The sequence below is a fragment of the Drosophila obscura genome, unplaced genomic scaffold (genome assembly GCF_018151105.1).
Source record: "Drosophila obscura isolate BZ-5 IFL unplaced genomic scaffold, ASM1815110v1 contig_14, whole genome shotgun sequence".
In the NCBI taxonomy this organism is placed as follows: domain Eukaryota; kingdom Metazoa; phylum Arthropoda; class Insecta; order Diptera; family Drosophilidae; genus Drosophila; species Drosophila obscura.
This window is the reverse complement of record NW_024542724.1, coordinates 1,705,130-1,724,630: the sequence shown is the minus strand read 5'-3', so window position 1 is coordinate 1,724,630 and position 19,501 is coordinate 1,705,130. Positions and strand designations below refer to the sequence as shown.

The 19,501-nt window shown below is 38.7% G+C and overlaps 2 protein-coding genes across 5 annotated transcripts in view; one reads left to right on the top strand and one right to left on the bottom strand.

The window, feature by feature from the left end:
* LOC111070361 (tetratricopeptide repeat protein 30 homolog) overlaps window positions 1–9,762 on the bottom strand; it is a 70,628-nt gene extending 60,866 nt beyond the window's left edge. Inside the window, exon 1 of the mRNA XM_022360829.2 lies at window positions 9,568–9,762. The gene's annotated coding sequence lies outside the window, so the exon portion shown is untranslated. The remainder of the gene's footprint in view (window positions 1–9,567) is intronic.
* Window positions 753–19,501, top strand: part of LOC111070359 (serine-rich adhesin for platelets) — a 48,927-nt gene continuing 30,178 nt past the window's right edge. For 2 of the 4 annotated variants that reach the window (XM_041596323.1, XM_041596322.1), the window contains exons 1-2: window positions 1,115–2,463; window positions 14,968–15,012. The gene's annotated coding sequence lies outside the window, so the exon portion shown is untranslated. Of the gene's footprint in view, window positions 847–1,111; window positions 2,464–14,967; window positions 15,013–19,501 lie in introns of those variants that run through there. The other 2 variants (XM_041596320.1, XM_041596321.1) reach the window with 2 other exon arrangements.

The following is a 19,501-nucleotide window of genomic DNA, read 5'->3' as shown; positions in this document are numbered from 1 at the left end:
CTTTTGCAGTCCTGTGTTTGGGTTTGCCAGTGGGCTTCTTCTGATTATTATTATTATTAGTTGTGCGGCTTCTTTTGGACAATTAGATTGGTCATTTAGCCATGAAATCTGTTAGCATATGGCTTCTTAATAGAAAAACCAAGTACACAGGCTGCCGACAGTTGGATACTCTTGTTGTTTGAGGCACCATCTGGAGATTTTTTGCTATGAAATACTCTATTTACTGCATAAAATATAATCTTTATAGAGTCTATATAGCTGTTGGTACAGTGATATAGTAATCCCGTTTGTAATAGTGATTTTTCTACGTGATTTAGCGCTCGTTCTCTAAACTTGTTGGTTCTGATCATCAAAAAATACACATTTTTGGGGTCGAAAACGCTTTGCAAAAATCTGTTCAAAATATCTGGCAGCCCCCACCTTGCGGCGGGTACAAAATACAAGTGTTAACATTGCTCTGTTGGGGCTAACAGCAGTGACAGTAGTAAATGCAGCCAGTAGCCAGAAATGTGGGGCTTGGCTTTGGCTTGGCGCTCTCGCACTCTGCCACTCTCTTTGTCCCCCCTCCCATTCTGCTAGTTAGTCACTGCTTAAGTAATCGTCTTTTTGTGCTGCTGGCTGCTGATCTTCGCCCGCGCGCACGAAGCTTCGCTCGTGTTACAGAGTGTGGGCTTCGTGCAGCTGCTGGCTGTTGGTCGGCTGGCTGGTTGGGGCTGGCTGGTTGGGGCTGCGACTGTGCTTCAGTTCTTCAAGAGCCAACACGAACGCAGCACCGCGGATGCTACGCTTCGTTTTTTCTTTAACGGACAGGCAGAAATGCTCTCCATCGACGCGCTCTCTTAAGAGGTTTGTTTGGAATCAATCGCACATAAAACAGTGGAACTCTCTCTTGGACACTCGCACACACACACACAGACAGTGGAACACACTCACTCTCTTGTGCTCCCCCAACTCGTTGGCGCTCTGTCTGTCTGCTGGTTGCTGGCTCTCTTTTGTGGTGTTTGTTCTTGGTCTCTGCTTTCGGTTTCGGTTTCGTTTGTGGGCCTCTGCTGCTGTTGCTTCTGCTGCTGTTGCTGCTGCTGCTGCTGCTGCTGGTGGGACTCTGCTCTGCAGTTGCGTTCGTGCGCTTTTCGAAAATAGTTACAAGATGTTCATCGAAGTGACTAGAACGCCGGAGCGGGTAATTGGACAACAGCAACAGCAGCCGAAGAAGCTGCCGAAGAACACTTGTAATTGAAAACACAATTCAAATCGCAAACAGAAGTGAAGTGTGAAACGTAATAAAATTTAGTTAAAAAGAAACCCGAATCGTTATCGCTGTCGCTCGCTCTGCCTACACCTCTGCCTCGCTCTTTGTCGGTCTGTTGTGTTGCTATTGCTGTCTTCATTATCAGCAGGCAGCGCATGCGGTTCTTCGTGAACACCAGCAGCATCCAACATTCAACATCTAACATCCCACGAGCAACAGCAGCAGCAGGCAGCATAAGTGGAACGGCATCTATTCTCTTTCCTTCTCTTTTGTTTATTTTTAAAATGCTGACCGCAGAATATTTTTACCGCTAAAAATAGACCAAAAAAATAACAGAAATAAGAGAAAAATCGAGCAAACACAACAACTACAAAATATACAGAGAAAATGCCGACCAGTTTTCCGAAATAAAAACCAAAAGGGTAAAAACTTCGAAAGTGCCAAAACAACAAAAAAAAACGTGTGAAAGAAAGAGGAAAAACTTTAAGGAAAAGCGCGTATGGTGTGCGGTGAAAAAGAGTTCTTAAAATAGTTACTAAAATAGCAACTAAATCAAACAAATTTGCTAATACATTTTTACACACAACAACAACAAGAACTGCAACATAAATAATGGAATAAATAAATATTCTTATAGAAAGTAAACGCCAAAAAAGAGTGTCAAAAGTGTAGTGGAAATCAAAAACAACAAAAAAATATTGTAACAACAACAAATTTATTTAAAACAAATTTGCCAAAAAATAAAATAAAAATGAGAGCAGGAAGAATCTCAACTCTGAAATAAGAAAAAGTGCACAAAAAATAAGAATTTATGAATTTTCCCAAATGAAAATCAGACCAAACAGATTTCTGATTTAAGGGACAACAAATTTGTGGCAAGAATTAAAAAAAATTTAAGTGAAGTAAATTGTTCGATTTTGTGAACTTTCCAGAAATTTACGTGCATTTTATAACAATTTTTGTAACCCTGCAACGAAGGAGAAAACAGCAAAGTAAAAAGAGCGTGAATTTTATTTGGTTCCGCATTAAAGTGTTAAAGAGAAAACTATTTAATACGAAACAACTCTTGGATTATCCGCGAACTTTTTGCATTTTGGAATACTTCAACACCCCCTGTATGGCGACCACCCTTTGGATATTCATGCGAATGAAATCTATATGCATATATTGAAACCGCAAATGCCTACGAAATCGGGATATATATTTTATAAAAGGTGAGTACACAAAACATACTTGTGCGGGAGTATTTGTATTACGAGAAATTATTAGAAAATTTCTGGGCGAAAAATATTAAATACTTCTGCACTTGTTTTTTTTTTTAGCAGAAATTCCATTTCTACAAATTCAGATTTAATACGAATATATACTTAAGAAACTGGCATTAGATATTAATAGTCCCTGGAAAACCTTAGAGGGCCATACATTTAGGTAGAATTTCCAGGAAAATGGAAAAAATTGCACTCCAGATGAAAACCACACGGAACACCTGGAACAAAGATTAATATACATATATAAGATTTATGTATAAGTGTATGTATCATATATAGAGAAGTGTAAACAAAGTGGCCAGCGAGTGGATTCCCATTACCAGAAGATCCAAGGATCAGCAACGAAACAAAAGAAGAAAAAACAAAAGAAATTGAAGAAAAAAGGCGGCAACTTTTCTCATTATCAACAGCAAGTGTTTTTCTTCCTATTTTCTGATATATTTCTTTGGGGTTTTTTTCTTTCTTGAGTACGTGTTCGAGTACTTGTAGAACTGTCTGTCTGTCAGTCAGAGCCATGGATATGGTCAGTCACTGTCGCTCCCTGAGTTCTCATTCATAAAAAGAAGAGTCGTAAAAAATAGCCAGAGAAAATTCTGACATTTTTTTACATCTGTCATAAATTTCCCTGCACTCGGGCTCGGGGGACATAAATCTATTTTCTGCATTTTATTTGTTTATTTAAAAATTCCTTTGTAGCAGCACCGAGAAAGCCATAATTTGTAGCCTGATTGATGTGACAATTCCTTAATTAATTTTTCATATTGCAGATGCATATACGTATGACATTTAATTAGCAAATCTGTTTTTGGAGACGCCTCTCTCTCTCTCTTTCTCTGGGTAATACATCAACGTAAATGATGGGTGGAATGGAACCCCTTGCGAGTGCAGCACAGAGAAATGGGTTTATTCACATCAGATCGTTTACCTTCCCCAAAAAAGATAGATAGAGATACTCGTGCAATAGGTAAATGAACTTGTGCCCTTCCTCTTTAGATATAAGATATATGTAGATACACCTACCGTACATCAATCAGTTTTGTTGTTTCCCACGATTTGTCAATCATTTGTTGCTCAACTAATAACCAGACACAGATACACATTTTTCTTTTGGCAAAAAGAACAACGTTGATAAGAGAGCGTAAAGAATGAAGAGCGGTCAGTGACACTGTCTTTATCACTGTACTCTCTTTTCAGTGTTTGCCGAAATATTATTTTCATCTCCACATTCATACTTATTCTGCGTTGGGTTCTTCTTGGGTCTCTCTTGGGTTCTGTTCTGCTTGTGTTCATATTTGATAAGAAATTCTGGGTGGAAGCTGTACAGCACTCAGAAAAGGAAAGTACCAGATAGAAACAGAAGCCGAATCCAAAAGATTGGACTTTCTTAAATCGTATGATGATCAGAAATTAGCAGGAAATTTAAATGCGGTTTTTTTTTATTTATTATTTATATATATTTATTTCTATTTGAATTTAATTATTTATTATTAATTTTACTGAGAGAGAATGACGATAAAATACAGTCTCCTCGAAAAAGGTCTCCTTCTTCGATTAAACAGCATTCGATTTATATAGGCAAAAAAAATAACTTCTTAAAATTTTTGAATAAAAGAAAACTATTCTGCTAATGCCTGGCTGGCTACAAAGATTTTTATCCTAACTATACATCTGTTCCTTCTATTATACTTATATGCAATTTTCATTTATTAAAACTTGTACGAACCCAATATATCTTTTAACGAATGCAGGCTCTAAGTGAGGGTTTATAATTTCTTCATAAATAATGACAATAGAAACGAGTTTCTTATCAATAGAAGAAGCATGACCGCCCCCACCCATTCAGCAATCCACAAAAAAATGTCTGGCCATTAATTATGGTCAATAAATTATGGAAAACATATGGGGGAAAACATGAAGAATATATTGAAATATTTATTGACGAATAAATTGTGGAAACTACAATGCGGGATTCCCCATATACCACTCAAAATAAAAATGTAGTTTTTCCAAACTATAAATATATGTACGTTAAATATGCAACAGAATGCAGAATGGAGAATGCATTATATTCGCTTGATTCCCAACCCAAGTTGTCGCCCAATTAGCTTAAAAAGGAATAGTAGAAGAGGTTAAGAGGGGTAGAAAATATATCCAAGAAATACAATATTTTTGCTGCGCCATATTTTTGTGCAGGCAACGCACATAAATAAGCTTTTGGGCCAAAACTGAAAGAAGCCAAAAAGGCAACCAAAAATGTTGGTCGCCAGCCGCATTGTTGTAGACCAGACGCCCAGCCACCACTGTTATGCCTCTGCCGCTTCTTCTGTTATGGTTGGCAAGTGGCCAAAAAAACATGGCCAAATGTACAGACAGCCAGTACAGAAAGAGCCAGCCTCCGATTCTGCTGATTCTAGGGGACTCTGCCTCCTCTGCAGAGGAGCTCTGGTTGCTGCTGCTTTTTTGCCAATGTTTAGGCCAATTTGTGTACCCTGTAGTGGCTTTAGTTTTTGTAAGAGGATGTTTTTTTGGGTTCCCCTGGATTGGTTGCAACAGGAGCTAAGAGAGTATTTCTGGATACCACAAAAAAGAGACAGGAATGATAATATCCATAGAAATACCAATAGATATATCTTGATTTGTGAGATCATTAAAGCCTCTTTCGTTATTGGTTCATTTGTTGGGCCGTGATGATTACAGGGTATCCTCTTATTCCCTTAGTCTTTCTTTTCACTGCTATTACTGCTTCCTTTGCACATATACATAATATAGTATCTACCATATCTTCTGGCACTTGCTAATAAATAATTTTAATTGTATTCCTTTTACATATAATATATGTACATATTTTTTGTGTCCATTTTTGTTCTTGTGTGTTCTACTTCTTTGGTAATAAAAAGATTTTCTTTGTTGCAAATAGTTCCAGTGGGTGGGCGAGGGAGGATTTTTGTGAGAAAGGGTGGTGGGGGTTTGGTGGAAATTGTTAAAAGAAAAACGTGATCAACAGCAAATTGAGTTTGCCTTTTATGACTCTTGGCCAATTTTGCACACACAGTCTTATAGCCATAGCTATAGGTCTGTCTATCTGTGTGTGGTCTTATCAGAGACCATGCAACAAAAACAACAACAGCAACATCATTGAGGTTGGCCAAGTTGTTGCTTTTAAAAAGGGTATTCCAAATCGAAGAACAGCAATCAGAGTAGAGTCGATGTAACCAGGATCTGTGCCACATTATCCAAAACCTTTAGTCAAATGGAAAATTTGTGCATTAACTATAAATACGGATAAATTGGCAACATTTATAAACATTTAAAAAAATCTTAGAAATATATGTATAATGAATTCCGCCAGAGTATCTTATGTTTCGGTTCTAAAAGAAAGCTTTTACTTTGTGATTATTTTTGCAGTGTTTCTGAGGCAGTATGCCTGTCCGTGTGGCGGTGTGTGTGCCCGCCTCCTCCAATCTTTGGCGGACAAATATGTCGAGTGCCTGACTTGGGCAAACTTTGTCACTGATAAGTCTACCAGTACAGTGGTGCCTTCTTATACAAACCCTCCCAAAACCCCCTCTCTCCGGCAATGCCCCTTCAATTTTATGCTTGTGCCATATTAAGCATACGACACGTTGCAACCCACACGAAAAGAAAAAAAAAACTGAAATGAAATGAAATGTAACGAAAGTCAGAGTATCTTTTTATTTTTATTTTTTGACGTCTTGGTCACGTCTTCGAATGCACTTGGCTGCACGATGGCAGAAAAGGAGGTAATCAGAGGGTGGTAAAGGGGATAGTCGGAGGGGGGTGGGAAGGCGTTCGAGTGTTTGTGGCAGGTTGCAGTGACATTTATTGTTGCCTTATTATTCGGTGTTTGCAGTCAGCAGGTGGGGGTTCGGATTCGGGTCCTCCCTCAATGCGCTCGAAATACTCGCTACGTATGTATCAGTATCTATAGCCAATGTATCTATAGCCAAGAGACACACCCACACAGACAGACAGAAAATGAGCAAATGTAGAGAGAAAGAGAGAGAGAGAGAGTGTGATGGTGAGGTGTTTTATAGGCGCTTTTCAATACTGGGCCAAGGTACTGTTTTTATCTTTTTCTTTTCTTTTTTTTCCTTTTAACTTTTTGCCATTTCATTTGTTGTTGTAATTGTTGCCTTATGCTGTTGCTTTTTGTTCTTGTTGTTTTGATGTTTTTGTTGTGGCTTTTATTGTTGTTGTCTGCCTGTCTGGCAGTACTTTTTGTCGTTGCTTTTCTCATTGCAATCCTTGAACAATTATTGTGTCTGTTTTCTTTTATTTTATTGCTATCTTTTTCTTGTTTTCTTTCTCCCACTCTCGCACACTATTTGCATTACTCATTTGCATGATTTTCATTTATTTTATTTTTCTTAAATTTTATTTTGTTTTCTCTGTAATTTTTGGGCTCTTTTTGGGACGAAAAGAAATTCTGCAATTTGTTTAATTTGTTAATTTTCTTTAAATTACAAAGAAATTTTTCGAAATAATAAAGTATAATTATTTATTATTTTAGCTTTATATTTTATTATACGCTATTGTAGACTTAGATATATAACAACTTTCAGTCTAACGTTATAGCCAGGCTAACACGAAGTATAGTCTTTTTTCCTGGAAGTTTTTCTTTTGTCTAAAAAGTAAAAGAAAATCATAAATTTTGGATAATCAAATCATTGACAGCAGAGAGATTTCTCTATATGATACTATTTAATAGTACTAATACTATACTGTTCAGCAATGTTTAGGGGCTTCTGCCTGTATTTTGACCGTAGATGAGTTGTCTTTCTTTTTTGATTCTGCATAAATAACGATAAAAAAAAGTATATGTGAGAGAGTAGGAAGTAAAGTATAATTAGAGAGCTCTCTTCATATTTTCTACTGTCTTCAATCTTAAATCCCTCTATTTCTCCCTCTGTTAACATTGTTTCTCTCTCTCTTCACTCTTTGATTGACTCGCTCATTTTCTTAATATATATATCTTTTATCATATATATTCCCACACTTTTCAATCCTTTTTTCCACTTTTCATCTGCCTTGTTAAACTCAAAAACCAGCAAGCCAAAAGAATAGCTAAAAATACGAGAAAAAACTACAAGTTAGCACTTTTTATTGAGGGGGTGTTGGGAGGCGATGCAGAAGATGTCTTGCACAAATACAATTTAAGTAAAACAAGCTTCTGGCAACAAAGTTCGTTCTGTTGCTGCTGCTGCTGTAAAATTCTAGCTTTTCTTCTTTACCATTTTCTCAGAGTTTTAGTTTTTTGTTCAGCGTCACATGTGGGTGAGCAGCAGTAGCAGGTGGCGGGAGGAGTGTGGAAAGGGGACTAAGAGGAAGTCATGACAAAAGGCTTGAGCTCCAGCCTTGTGCCAGAGCAGAACAGAGGTGGCAAGGCAATGCGCTTTGCCATTGATTGCAACACGCATCAGAAAGGGACCCAAAGATATTGAGATGCACAAAGAGAAACAGAGAGAGAGAGAGAGAGAGAGAGAGAGCGTGTAAGAGGGGGGTGCGAAAGAAGAGGTGGTGCATGTGGGTGAGTGGGTGTTGGATTGGAAAAGGCGTTCACATAGCACACACTCAAATCAATAGGACAGACAGCACTTGGCATTGTTTGCAAAGACGAACCCCCGAAGCAAAAGCAGAAGCCAGAGGCCAGAGTCTGGCCAAGAAAATGAAGGTTGATCGAATCAGAGAGATAGTATATTCCACCCAGTGGGTGGGTGGGTAAGTGGGGCACATAGTAGAGGGGCAGGGTCCTCTCCGTGCCAATTGCATTCATTTGAATTGACTTGGACTTGCGACTGCCACTGCTACTGAGACTGAGCCAATTGTCTTTCGATGCAATGGAAAATTCTGTAGTAGACGTCATCTCAAAAAGCAAACAACAACAACAGCAATATCGAAAACCAAACCTGACAAATTAAAAGGAAGTAAAATTTTTGAAAATGCTTACTCAATAGAATATTGTATTCAATAAAAAAGCAAACAGGAAATGGATATGATTTAAATATAATAGCATAAATATAAAAATAATTTAAAATATATATATAGAGAATTGAAAATTATACAAAAAATGTATAATTAATAAAAACATAAAAATTTAAACAGACATTTTAAAATACATTTAAATAATTTTTTTTTTTATTTTAAGTAAGCTACAAATATCTAAAACTAAAATTAACATTTTTTTCACTTGTCTAAATATTAAAAGCACCTCAAAGTCTGCAGAAAATATGCTTATAAAATTGTTTTTAAATATTGCAAACATTTATTTTTGGAGAACAATCCGAGAAGTCTGATGGCAGTCTGAAGGCTACTAAAAAAGACTGAAGGCAGGCTGAAATGCTATTGAAAAGAGGAAACGAGGCAGCCTGGAAGCAACTATAAGAGACTAGAGAAAGACATTTTAAAGGCCTCGTACGAAATCTCTCTATAAAAAAAACTTTGCAGCTTTGTTCTGTTCTGAATACTCGCATACGCACATCTACGACTATGGCAGGGGCAGTGGCATGTCCTTGTTATCCTTTATCCTATATCATTTCGACTCTCGTTGGACACCCATGACCCCCATTGGTCCTTTTGTTTAGATTTATTGCTTTTTCTGTTTGCCTTTGGACTTCCTCTGTGTGGCTTGGGCTTCTTTTTAGTTGATAATTGATGAACATTGTGACTGCTGCATACACACACAGGACACACACACACATTGACAAATCCGTAGCACGACTTCGACTTGGATTGCCTGACCAGAAAGAGAGATCATCTCTCATTCATTTCGATTTATAACCCATCCTGGACTCATTCCATTCGCCTTCGCATTCGTACATGCAGCAGGCATATGTCAATCACACAGATTCAATTAAGTCAAGTGCGACACACACATACACACACACACACAGATACGTCTGATAGCAATACCAATGCAAACAAAATCTGTGTAGATCCTCTCAATTGAGAAATCAACCTCAAAATAATTGTTTGCTTGTCTTTGTGTACTCGGCCCCCAAGTAGTAGGCAATGGAAATGACAAACACTCACAGCTTAAGATGGAAATCGATGGCTCATTGGATGTGGACTGTGGTGTTTCGATGGAATATTGATGGAATATATAATCGCATGTATGTCCAAAGCATCAAGTGGTAGATATTGAAGGCAGCTTCAGGGTTTTTGTTCACTCAAATATATTTAACATAATAAATGTCATAAAGAAAAGACATTCTCTCATTAATCGAGAATGACAAAGAATGAATATTCTACTGAGACTTTGAAGGAAAGTTTCGGTTAACATTAAAATAAACACATATGTACACATTTAAGTACTTATGTACATACATATGTAAGTATGTTTTTCAAAAATAGATAATCCAGTGTACGGGTAACACAGTCATTACTCTCTTTTCTTGGAGCGCATTAGTATTTATTCGAATAATATAGCAATGCAATTGCAAATAATATTTCGCTCTGAAATGAATTTTCTTTCGAGCGCAAACATTTCGTTTCAGCGTCGAATCAAAGTTAATTAAAGAGAATACGATGCATTAAGTATAAACTTTAGTTAAATGCACTTTCCATATACAGTCTTTAATATTATTTCCTTGTTAAACAAGAAAAGAAAACAATTCTGTTTAGCTTTATGCACAACTCAATCACAATTCAACGTTTCTTTTGCCAGACAAAAATCACTCAGATAAAACATATAAATGTCATAAATAACAATCAGAACCTCTTGCCTCCTGCCAGCCCCTGTAAGCTGTGCCCCTTGCCACGTTTGGCTGTCAACAAAGTCACATTGCAGGTGTTAGGGCGTAAACATGCACAGCACAGGCGAACAGGCGAGGAATGAGAGAAGTGGCGAAAGGAGATTGAGGCATGCGTCAAGCAGTGCTGTTAACTGCTTGCAGGGCATAAAAATGGCGATACTGAATTGTGCCTAAAATGCCTTCAGGCCGTGGCAATAGACGATGCTGCGATGAATCCTGCTTTAATGATGACAGTCCCGAAAGGATGTGGGTAGGCAGCAGCCAGGAGACGCAGAACTTAACTCAAAGCCAAGGACCAAAAGTATTTCCTTTGCCACTCCTTCAGACACTGAAAGAAAAGGGAACCAAGCATTATGAATGGTAGTAAAAGCTGAATAAAAGATTAATTTTGCAGTAAAACAAACGTAAGATACAACTTGACTTTACCTCAAGTCAAAGCATGAAAATTCAAAGGTTGGTTATATTCTATAATAAATAGAATGAGCACAACTCAAAGGATCCGTTGATCAATCTATCCATAGGAAGTGCAGCGCCATATCTTTTTAAAGCATTCTGAGAAATATTCCCTATCTGTTCAATGTTTTTCCTTTGTAAAAACCACATATTGCTGTACAAGGACTCAGAAATTCCCAAACAAGTCATCATGTACTAGAATACATTATTTTCTTTTAGTGTAGCCAGTTTATTGTTTTTCTCTGTGCAGTGTGTATTTGTGTGGATGTGTACTCATGTTGAATGATTGCTGACGCCTGCTGATGACAAGTGTTGCGTGTTTTGAATATGTCCTCTGCACACACACACACACACACACACACAAGTATAGGCCCTCAACACACACATAAGTGTAGGGAGGGTCCTTTGACAAAGCTAAAGCTAAATTTCGAGGCTCTTCAAGTGCTTTGTTTGTTGCTCTGCTCTGCCCTGCCCCCTGATGATGTTGTTCGGATGTTGATTGTGGCTATTGAGGAGGTCCTTGAGCAGTGAAACATATGTATGTATGTCTGATCTGAATATAAGAGAATAGCCGCCCACTTGAGAGTTACTCAAGAATCCGTTATTGCTGATGGACTCCACCTGCAGAATGTTGGACAAGTTTTCCCATTTCGAGCTGAACCTGAAACTTGCTTCATGCCCAACTGCAATTCTTGTTGCACTTCTTGTTGCTTAGTTTCATTTTTATTTTCAGCTGCGCAACAAACAAAAGGAAATGACGGAAACTTTACCGTCTGGACGGGCTGCACTGCAACTTTAACAAATTCTGCGAATATTTTCACACCAAAAAAATATAAATTTCGACTATGGGATACCTTTTACAGCCTAAAAAATACTCTTGCTTGTACAAATATGAAAGTGCAAGGCATTTATATATAGCCGATTCTCAATATAATATTTAGCCGATTTATCATATATCTACAAATAAATCAAATTAAGTTCTAAGTTCTAAACAAAAATATTTATACTTCTATGAATTCTGTTTTTACTTTTATCATGAACACAATCTACCTTTACCCTCTACAATTTAAAGGGTACAACTGGTAGGAATGGAGGGAATGGAAAGGCAACAAAACTTTTCAGCACTCGTTTTATTCAAAGTTTTTTTCCGAATGGTAGCCAAATCGTGACAGCTTTTTTTTCGGAGGGGGGGTTCTTGCAAAGGCGGAATTTATAGCCGGTCCCGCTGGGTCATTCAATAGTTCATCAATCATGCCACGCCCCTTCTAATCAAAACATGAAGTGTCGGCAACGGGACACAGAACAGAGTGTTCAGTTCCACGTTATACTCGTACTATGCCTACCATATGTTGCACACTCTGTTTTCCCGCCCTCTCGGTCTCTTTGTCCTGTGGTGCTGCCTCTCCCGTCTCTTTCTGTTTCTGTCTGTTGGTCTCTGCCTAGTCCCCTAAAAGGCTGCAGCAATTTCGTTGATTAGGCTTGTGTCTGGTGGGTGGCAGGGGGCGACTGCGGGAATCCCCACCACTTTTGCTTAGCTGTTTGTTATGGCCAAACATAAAAACTAAACGTTAACGCACACACGTAGAAAGAGAAGAAGAAGTGACATGTAATTGATACTAAGAGAAGAGGGGCGAGAAAGCGCGGGGAAAAATGTAGACACAGTAACAGAGATGAAGTAAAAGAGAGAGAAAGAGACAGAGTGTAGAGTATAGGTGTAAAAGAATAGCTCAGCATTTGGTACAGTGTGTAGCCTACTTTGGTGGCTCCATATAATGCGGTGCCTTTTGTATGCTGTATTCTCTATTTTTATCATGGCCATAGCGGAATGTTCTCAGACCATGAGAAGATTTTAGAAGAAGGATTTCACTAGAAAACTGTACATGTTCGCTTAGAGCTTTGGTTTTCTTTACGAAGAAAGGATTTGTTTACTATTTAAATTTATTTATTCAAACTTGAGAGATTTTTTAATATTTTTTGGGATCCATAAACACTTTTCCGCTCAGATGTCTACCTTTAATCTCCCCTCTTTCTTTATTTGGCTATTGGGTATTCCCCACTTCGATCTCTACAAGCTTTCCCCGCCTTTGTTACCTTTGTTTTCTCTGCTTTTTTATGTGTGACGCTTGGTTTTTATTGCGGCTTGGCTCATGCCTCAAGGTAAACGAGCGCATGCCACAGCCCACACCCATCACATCGCGCAGCAGCCAGCTTTATTTGGGTCTTTGGTTTGGTTTATTCCCGCCATTCTCCCCATTGGCACAGGTGCACAGCACACATTGATATATGAGGTCGGGGATGGAAAGCAGGGAAGGGCTGGTCTGGGCAGAGGCCAAAGTCGTTTTAGGCTTAGGCCGTGCCTGATATATATGGCCACGTGGCAATACCCTCCTACCTTTTATCCACAGCCTCCCCCATCTCTCTCTCTCTATCTGCCTCTTTTATTTGGGCTTGGGCCACATTTGAGTTTCTAATCAAGGTAATTTTATGTTTGCCAGGCTCGCTTAATGCCAAAATTACATTTTTAGTCGGCTTCGGTGTTGGCCATTTGGCGTTGGCTTTCGCTGCCCGCCCTTCTCCCCCACCTTTATCTCCCACACAAAGTGGTTTTTTGGCCAAGGCACACGGGGCGTATGCGTGATAAATGCAAGCCAACTTCTGGCTTATCCTTAATGTCCATGTGTTTCGAGAGTGTGGCAAACTTAGCTGCCCTTTCCTCTCCTCTATCTCTCTCTGCAGTCTCTCCTGCCTCCTTAAGCTGCTAATTAGGCCAGACTCTGTGGCCAGGGCCAAGCAATTGTATTCCAAGACAAGCCATTATCCTTAGTGGTAGTGGCAGAACAGCAGCAGTGGGAGCAAACAGTGGGTGGTAGCAATGAAAGAGCCCAAATGAGCAGCGAAACAAAAGGTCAAACTTAAGACCGCATTTGTTGCCTTGACTTGATGGCCAAGCAGACCACAGCAGCAGCAGGTCAGCGCAAGGACTGAGAGAAGATGAGCGGGAAAAACAAACAAAAATATTTATCTAAATTGCGAGAAAAAGGAATCCTTCATGCCTGAGGTGCAATTTTTTTTTATTCACACCATTGTATATATAGAATTTTGCTCCTTTATTCCCTTACATCACTCATCAAAAGTATCACATACTCGTATTAATGTCAAAAGGAGGTTAAAGCAAAATAATACACAAAAAATGACATGAGAGGGATGCCTCCTCGTATCGTTTGCTCATTGATGCATTAAGTGGGATGCACTTCACACCACACGACACAAACAGACACACAGCACACAGATACTCACAAATACAGGCTTACACAAAGCGCTTTTCACTGCTGACAAGCTCTACTTTCGAACCCTAAACGCAGGCGCAATTGATCGCTTGATTGATTGATTGATTGACTGACGGTTGGATGGCTGAGTGTGTAAGGGCGGGGAGGGCAATGGATGATTGGACGATGCATCAATTTGAATTTGGATTGAGTTGTCAAGTGGGTCAAACAGGTCACCCAGTGACACAGACACATCATCATCAGTGGCAGCGGACGATGTATATTTGATGTATATTTAGCATACTTTTTTGGGTGATGAGTTGGTCAAAAGGGTAAGAGGAGAAGAAGCAGTAATTAAAATAAAAAAACATTCACATGCAGATTAAGCATGCTCTACATAAAAAAGAAAAATTTGCCGCAAAGAGTCTAATTTTTGTGCTCAAGTAGAGCAGCGATCCAAAAAGAAACGCATTTAAAGATTCAATAGGTATCAAATTCATAAATAGACTAGGAGAATTTCATACAAAATTAAAGCACATATCAACGTGCTTTACTAGAGTAGCGAAACAAAAGCTTAAGCTTAAGACCGCATTTGTTGCCTTGTCTACTAGAGCCCTGCTTGGGTGTACAGTGTACACTAAACCAAAAGTTATCCCATCTCTTTCAACTTGATCATGTGCTACTCGCACACTATCAATATTTCACACTGTCTACGAAAAAAAGTTGACAACATTGCGATATATACATTCATATATGTATTATCCCTGGAAATGGTTTAAAATTCTTAAAACTTATCTTCAATGCCAGTATTTTAATCGAAATATAAAGCCACTTAATTGTTTTTTAAAAGTTTCTAAGCTTAAGATATCCTTTACCGACTATGTTTTTACAAAATGGAAAGACAAGAAATATTTTTTGTACATATACACATTCTTATTGCTTTCCTCCTTTCTTTGCAGTTGACATGTTCAGAGCCAACAACGAACGTTTCGCTTTACATATCGGTAAGTGGCTCTCTATCATGGAAATACTCAAACATATACATATAAATTTCCAATAATGGGAGGGTCTGGGGAATATGGGGGCTCAACTTAAAAGCTCATTAAAAATTGAATGCATATCTCGTACATATGCAAATGCAAAACTTTTTATTTTGTATTCCGACGCTTCGTGGCAGCCAAAAGGCAGGCAAAGGCGGGCAGTGTGCGCGACCCAGAAAACATGAATTAAACCCAATCCAACAAATGGAAAATGTGGGAAATGAAAATGAAAATGAAAAGGAGGAAAAGCAGAACTGTAGGTAAAAGTTGAAGCTAATCAAAAATACATATTGGCACCGCAAACAGAGGAGCGGGGAAAACTTGAACACATATCCAGGAAAAAAAAAATGGTGAAAATGCAAACCAGAGAATTTAATTCAAAGGAAAACAATTCCGTGTGTAGGAGAGTGTTTTTGCTTTCCTTTCAAAGCCACTGTCGGAGTTCCAGTAAAGCAATTTTCAGCATCAGTTTTTGTTTTGAATATTTGACAAAAGTTGAACTAATTGACAGGCTAAAAACCATATCCCACAGATCCTACATCCTACATCCCACATCCCAGATCCCCTTTTTAGTGCAGCCCCATTAATCATACGCCATGTGTTACAGGCACACGCAGGCTCTCTAGCTGTGTGTGTGTGTGTGGATTATTATGGCCCGGCAAAGAAAATTCTAGCCGGCACATGAAAATTTCATTAAATTTTAAGCTTGTTATTTGTCTGTCTAGGGGTATCTGCCGCCTGGTGTTTGGGGCTACGGTCCGGTCTGTGGTGTTTTGCTGTGTGGACAAACGCCCCGAAAAGCTGTCATTAGTTGAAATCACATGTCATTGGCAGGACGAAAATGACCCAAAGTTCAAACAGGGACGTGGCAAGAGAAGGGATGGATAGACATAGACCCTTTTCCATTCCATAGGGAAAATTTAAGCCAGACTTATTTTGGCTAAAAAGTTGGAAAAGTTTTCCTATGAAAACGTGGAACTTGGGATTGGGAATTCGCATGGTTCTAAAAATGAAGTTTGATGATGAATTCCTTTTTTATTTAAGTCCAATTTATTTTAAATTCCAAAATTTAAATTTTACGAACACGAATCGGCTTTCCAAGTTTCCAAGTATTAAGGAACTTAAGGAACTTATTTAATGTGCCATTTTTCAACCAATATCAAGCCCTTTTTAGACCCCTTTTTAAATCGAACATTTTCTAGTCTACGGTTATGGTCCTCTATGGTGCCTGTTCCAAGTGTGAATTACGTATTAGTGTTGGTATTAGTATGAGTAGTATCTGTGTGTGCATGTTTGTTGTATCTGTGTGTGTGTGTCACATCTGTTGTTGTGGTGTGGGTGCTTAAATGTTTGCGTACGTGTCACTCTTGTCATTGGCAGTTGCTTCCACTCGCAGTCCTCCTCTCAGGAAGCTTTTATGACAGTTCATTGATATTCATTCCACTGATGGTGTGTGTGCAGGGATGATATATCTTTTATAGGAATATCCCTTTTGCTTGCATGTGGAAAGATGTCCATCCCACAACGTAAGCCCGCCCACCACCCTTTTAAACCTTTTTGCTGACATCGTTTAAATTTGGTTTGTTGTTGTTATTTTTTTTTACAAAATTCAATTAAAAAGTACACAAAAGAAAAGAGACCGCAAATCTGGAGAGCTTGGGGAATCATATGCCCCAGAACCAAAACGACACTTAATCAAAAGCGAAGTTTTTGATTTCCTGTATGGCAGTTTTTTTTGCTGCATTTCTTCATTGCATTTGCAGCGTTCGAGCTGGAATGCTACCAATTGGCAGGACCTTCTGCTATCACATGCTCTTTATATCCTTTTCTCCTTCGCTCTGAGTGTATTCTTTCCTTCTCTGTGTGTATGTTTGCTCTTTCCCTTTCTCAATCAATATGGCTTAGGCAGACGCTCGTTATAAATTCATGTCCGGCCTTTCCTTCGTCGCTTGTTGTTGTGGAACAGCATGAATATGAATGAATGAGAGTCTGAATGTCGGAGTGTCGAAATGAATGTGCTTCCCCCCTTGCACATTTCTTATGACACTTTTTTCTCTTTCTAGAGTTTTCCTTTTCCCTTTTCGACTGTAAGTTTTTTCAACGCCAGTTAAACTATCTCAAAAGAAGTGAAATTCTTTGAATTCTTTTTATTTTTTTCCAACTCTTCTCTATTTCTCTTTTGGCAGTTTTTTTTCTGTGGAAATTCCTCTCCACTTTATGGCTTAGAAGGGAAAAGTTCAAGTGTCGACAAAACTTTACCTTCATAAAAATAAAAGATAAAAAATAAACCCACCAAATGAGAGCAAAATCTCATCAATTTTTCAATGATGATGCGGCAGGTGGAGATCCAAGGAAAATGCGTAAACAAACCCGAACAATACAACAACAACAAATTAGCCAAGTTTTCCACGAAGCGAAAGGAAATTTTCAAGCCCCATCCCATCCCACACAGAAAACACATTGATATACATCTTCTAGGCCCAAAGCAGACACTGAGACACTTAATCCGCACGTTTACACCTCAACGCACACGGTAAACACTACTCCTCTTCCACTCTACTCCTGCTCACCCGCAAGGAGAGGAATGGGGGCATGGCCTGGGGGCATACCTTTGCCATAAATTTGTGTATCCTACTTAATAATTAACTGGCTGTCAGGGAAAGGAGGCAGAGAGGTAGAGAGAGTGTTATGCTGGAAAGTTCTTGAACAAAAGACTTGCGAATAACGATGTGGCAGCTGAAGGTCACGAGCCAGAGCAGCAGCAGAAGTCAGGGGTCACAGAAGGGAGTGTACATAGATCCAAAATCAAAAGTGGAATTTACACAGATACCGATGTATGTGGTTAAGGTTGCAAGAGACTTGAAGACTTCCACCTCAAATAATTAAGATTCATTAAAGGGATATGATGACTGATTTGTAGATACGTTTTAATAAGTCTGAAAAGACTTTAATATTGCTACTTTTAGAAGATGTGAAAATATTGAAAAGAAATAATAATAATAACACTAGAGGTTATAATTCTAATTTTTGGTCGTTTAATTTGAGACAACAAATCAATACCAATTCAAACAGAAGACATGATACATTTTTGCTTAATGATTAACCTCTGATTAACGTATAATTTGAATAAACTCTTGTTGTTTGCCATACAGAATGAGTTACACTTTCCAAGGCATATAATTATTTACAATACGATTGATTTCCACTCCTACCAGAAGCAAACAATTAGTTGTCTCAGCATTCAGTTGGATAAGTTTTCCCATGAATCGAATTGACTTATCGCCAATTACTTAGCTTAACCCCAATCAAATCTTTGCCTTGGCTTAACTAATCAAACTCAGCATCATCCCAATCCTTGGGACAATCCTTGTACCTTGACATTTAACAAGTTTTCTGCACAGGCGTCTCGGCCAAGTGGCCGCCCTTCGTAGCATATCCTAGAGAGATGATTTTAACCCAACCCCCACAATCAGCTTTTCCTGCGGTTCGGTTGCTTGTGGTTTTCCATTTCCCTTCTATCGTTGGCACGTCAGCAATAAAAAAAATGGAAAGGGGGGGAATGGAAAAAGTTAGATGATTACAAGACAAAATGCGGCGTTGCTTTAATTGCACTTGAACTCCTGACCCATGAGCGCAACCCCAACCCGCATCGCTGGCAACCCCGTCCCCCTAGCAGCAGTTCAGGTTAATTTGCTCGGCGCCCGGCTCAACGATGTTCCACTTGCTCATTAATTACAGCTTAGTCGTAGTCCGTAGACCCGCAGATGGTGTAGCCGAGCCCCCGTCAAATGATTTACCTAGAAATTCCTGTCCTGTGTGTGTTTGTGTGTGTGTGTGTGTGTGGGGAGATACGACTTGAGTGGTTGGTGTAATGTTATACTGCCTTTTGGTGTTCTCCATTCCATTTTATTGGTGTGAAGTTTTTGTTGGTGATGTTACTGTTGCTGTTTTTCTTGTTGGTGTTCTTTTTTTTCTTGTTATGTATTCGCTGGTGTATTTTTCTAATGTTGGTGTTATCCCTGTTTGGTAAAATTTACTTTCGTCTTCAATTTGTCGTGTCTTTGTTTTTTGTTGGTGTATAATGGATGGTGAATTATTGTTGGAATTATTTTTGCTAACTTATCGTTGGTGTACCTCCCTTTGTGTATTTTCAAAATTCTGAATTTCTCCAATTTGTTGTTGTATTATTAATGGTATTCCTGTTGGTACATCCTTTGTTGAATTAGTTCAAGTTTGTGATTCTCTCCTTCTCGTTGCGGGCATTAGTTCTCTTGCTGTTTTCTTTTTCTTGATAAATTTGCAACTTTTTCTGCTTTATTATTTCTTGATTTCTTGGGCCTTTGGGCGGCAAGCTCTTTGCACCTTTTTGCTTTTACGGCTCCTGCGGCTTTTGTTTGTTATATTCTCTATTATTTTTAGCCCTATCTTTTCACCTTTTGCTGCCCCTTCTTCA